The 4,404-nt window shown below is 33.9% G+C and overlaps 1 protein-coding gene across 1 annotated transcript in view; it reads right to left on the minus strand.

The window, feature by feature from the left end:
• The window catches only part of LOC102680883, a 30,368-nt gene that overhangs the window by 11,855 nt on the left and 14,109 nt on the right, over nt 1-4,404 (minus strand). The gene's annotated exons all lie outside the window — the stretch shown is intronic.

Below are 4,404 nucleotides of genomic sequence, written 5' to 3' on the forward strand. Positions count from 1 at the left end.
AAAATGTTTTTTTTTAAACGAACATTCGATGTCTATCGATATCGATATGGTTTGAAAAATTGTTATAAATTTTATATTGTTTCGTATCAAATTTAGATTTGAATTGGAAATTCTTTCGTAAATTTTAAATCCGTGAATTTTTCACTTGCTCACCGATACTGATTATATTGACTGGATTGTTGGAACTATCGTTGTTCAGAAAGGNCTCTTTCTTTCTCTCAAATTATTTCTCGTTATTTTTATTTCTCGTTATTATTTCTCGTTCGACTAATCATAATGCAAACAAAAATATATTCTATTAAATCTCATTATTGATGGAAATAATCCATATTTATTTTTCGAAACTTTAATCGATTTTTTTTTCGCGCCAATTTTACTTTTCATTCATATGTTTAATAATAAATCCAGGATAAAAATGCACGCGCGAGAGAGAAAGAGAGAGAATGATTTGAATTCGAATTTGATTCGAATTGGGGTCGAAAAACGCGTATCTCATCGTGAAATGAGAGGCCGTCATCGTGGAAATAATTAATCGGTCCTTCAAACGTTTCAAAGGGGGAGAGAAAGTTGGCGCGCGCGCGTGATGGAATCAAGATTCGTGGTTAACACATTTTCCTTTTTTTTCGCGCAGGAAAAGGAGCCATTTCTATTAAACCACCTTAAAAGTTACGTTTCGCCGTTTCCAGGGCCAATAAAGCCGGGATTATAGATCCTTAATGGAAAAAGTTTCTTCTCAAAAACCGTGGAGAGAAGTCGGCGGCGATCGAAAGCAACAACCGGGCGGTTTTTCATCTCTCTCTCTCTCTCTCTCTCTCTCTCTCTCTCTCTTTCTCTTTCTCTTTCAAGCGAAATTATAAGAAAAGAAAAATTCATATTCGATACGAGAGATATTTATATTTGCGGTTCGAATAAAAGGATGAAGAGGAAAGTCGAGCCGTGCAATAAAGGAATTAATAATATTCTTTATTATTTACTTATTATAAGAACTTTTCTTTTGCAGATACGTTTAATTTGATATTTTTCCTCCTTCAGGTTAATCTACCTGATCGAATTTCCTTGTTTATTCTGTAATTGTGAAAGAAACTTTTTCAAGGATTTCATTAATATTCTTTTCATTCCAGATTCTACAATTTTCTTATTTTACAGTAAAAAAATACAATCTATATTTTTTTATTTTTCTTATGCAGTAAGGTAATCTAATTTTATTTCTAATAAATTTTTCACACCTCGACAAAATAACATCAATTTATTCTCATTGATTAATATTCTCATTTTACAATATTACATCTTGGACTTATCTACAACTTATTATTTTAACAACAATTATATTCAACAGATTTGTCACTCATTGTCCTCGTTCGCTTTTTCCTTTTTAACGAAATAAAAAAAAAAAAAAAAAATATTTCAAGGAACAAACGAATTAGAAAAGAGCACATAGGTTGAAGAAGAAGAAGAGTGAAATAATTGATGCAATCGGCAACAATAGAACGGTGATGCGGTCAAAAGGGAGCAGTCAGCGTCTAGTGTCGCGATTAATTTTACGGTTCAAGAACGTCGGCTCTCCACCGGCGGTTTGTTGCTCTCCCGCCTCTCCAACAGGCGGACGTAAAATAATCTTTTTAATTCTTACGACCGACTTTAAGTGCCCCTCTTGGAAAACTCGTTGCATCAAACTCGTTGCTCGAGCTAGACGCGTGACGCGACGAACTTAGGGATCCTCCCTCTTTAAAAGGGAAGAATAACAATGGAAGTTATGTCTCCTTATTCGTTATGCCGCTGAGAATATTCTAATGCGTTCCTCCCCGTTATTCATGAGCCGGGGTGAGTCGGCTTCGGGATCTACGAATTGTCGGGATACGTTTTCGTTTCTTTTTCCCTCCTTCCTTTGTTCCTCGTTACAACTTCGACGTCGAAGACCTTCCTTCCTCCGCTCCCCTCCTCCCCCCTTCCTCTTTCCGGCTCACGGTTATTTTCATCGTGGCCACATCGTTCCACCGAGGGATGAAAAGATGATTAAAGGTAAAAAAAAAAAAAAAAAAATAAAAAAATGAGAGAGAAAAGAGATCGGTTTCCCATTCTATTCGTTATATTTTCCCTAAAATTCTCCTCTCCGTTGTAAAATTATCGGATGAGGTCGGATGTTTCGTCGAGAGATCATGTCGAATATCTTGATTACGCTTTACGACGATCGGTTGTATTATATTGTACGAGATGTTTCGTAGAAATGGTATGAAACAACGAACAATGGAATGGTATAAACAATATTGGTTTTATGTTTTGTGGGTGTAATTAACAACAGTGGCTCGATAATGTATCTATTTATATATCGTTTTTTCATTTGCATTCGTAACATCTGTCATCCTGTTATAATGTTAATTATAAGTATATATATATATATATATATATATATATATATTTCCATGTCATTGTATCATGAAAAAAAAAATGTTCATTTATAACGATTATCAATATTTTTCCATATATTTGAATAGGTAACGAGAGACTTATACTATAATATCGATTAGAATTTTTTTATTCTTTCGAAACGAAAAGAAAGGTTAAGATATAGAATTTTTTTTTTTTTTTTTTAATAAAGGAACAAGATCTGTCCCGATTTATATTCATTCCAATCAATGATATATACGCTAAAGCAATCAATCTAAACATCGTCGAACAATTTCTTCTCCCCCTCGACACCGATGCAATTACTCTCATAGTAGATGTTTAAGCGTTATCGATTTCAGCTATTGGTTTATCGGTATTTGTGTTAAGCGAACGCACACTTGGGATACATTTTGAAAATCAATTCTCCCCGAAATTGGAATTTCGTTATTTTATAAAAAAAAAAAAAAAAAAAAAAAATCACTATTGCGTTTAATTCGTCTTAATATATTTTATCTCTTATTCAGTATTTTATTTTTATCTTTAACTGTTGGATATTCATCGACAGTTATCGTTAATTAAGAATTTTACCGGAAATATTAACTGGTAAATAGAAGATTGAATATTTATCATTCCCCATAGCATTTCGTTCGTCGTTTTTTTTTTTTCTTCTTCTTCTCTTCTTCCTTCTTCTTTTTCTTCACTTCAGTTATGTATACGCTTTATTAAATCTCCTCGAATCTCGGCGCAATCTCTTACATTAATTCCCCAAACCTTTCGTCCGGTTTGTGTTTTGCTTTAATCTCAAATTTAAACGAGCCACTCTCTTTTAATAACGATACGGAACTTTGGTTCGAATTTTTCATGAAAATTCAATTTAAGTCCGCGGAAGAACTTGCAAACCCCTCTTCTGATCTTTTTTTCTTCTTCTTCTTCTTCATCTTCTTCTTACTTTAAACGAGATACCACCTCGGTTGTTTCGTTTCATTAAGTACAAATAGTAACGAATGTCGTTTTTCATTTTTTTTTTCAGAATAATTCAAAGAATAATCTCGTATTTATCATTAAATACATCTTTTTCTTCGTAGGAGTAAATATAGAATTTTCACTCCTCAATTTTCAAGCTTTACTTTTCTTTTAAATATCTTATAAATATCTTTTAGAACAAAAAAAAAGAAAAAATGATCTATAAAATGATCTTTTACCATCGATCAACTAGAAATAATTTCTCAAAACGTTCCTTTCTTCCAAATGGAACTCGCACTTTCCCTCCACGATTTAATTTCCATATCTCCCTAATCCCATCGATTACCAAAGGCAAAATATCATTCCTGTACAGATCTTAATCGAATATCAATCCCGTATCCCATCCGTGGCCGAGATTGCAACGGAACCGTAATTTGGCCGTGGCAATATCCGACCGACCTGTTCCTCGTTTAATCATTTTCATCGCGATGAAATTGTTGCGGTGATACGGCAAGAAAGCCGGGCCCCACGGTTTTCAGGTATCAATTAGACCCGTGCCCCGCGTAGAAATTAGAATTTTCGGTATAATGGCGGTATATAACGATCATTCCAAGGGTAATTTTAACGTGATCATCGATGTAATTACCAGGACACAGGGTGGATAAAGGAGTCGCGGTTTACGCTCTCTTTCTCGATGCATTATTCATTACGGGGGGAGGGAGGGTTGGGGGTTAGCTAAATTCAAAGGCTTCTCGAAGGAACCGTTGGTAATTTTACCATCGAACATGCTTCGTGTTGTACGAATTCCGAAACAATATACAGGACGTGTGATCTATTTCGAAACGTGAAAATTTCAACGTGGTGAATTTCGAAATAATACAGTGTGCATTTGAAAACGTGGAAAATTCCTTTTTTTTTTTTTATCAATGTTAATTTCGTAATTGAATACGCTTAGTGTGAATTTCGAATATAGGGTGCGTTTGGAAAATTCCTTTTTTTTTTTTAATCAATTTTTATTAATTTCGTAATTGAATACGCTTAGTGAATTTCGAATAT

Source organism: Apis dorsata, unplaced genomic scaffold (genome assembly GCF_000469605.1).
Source record: "Apis dorsata unplaced genomic scaffold, Apis dorsata 1.3 scaffold_87, whole genome shotgun sequence".
NCBI lineage: Eukaryota > Metazoa > Arthropoda > Insecta > Hymenoptera > Apidae > Apis > Apis dorsata.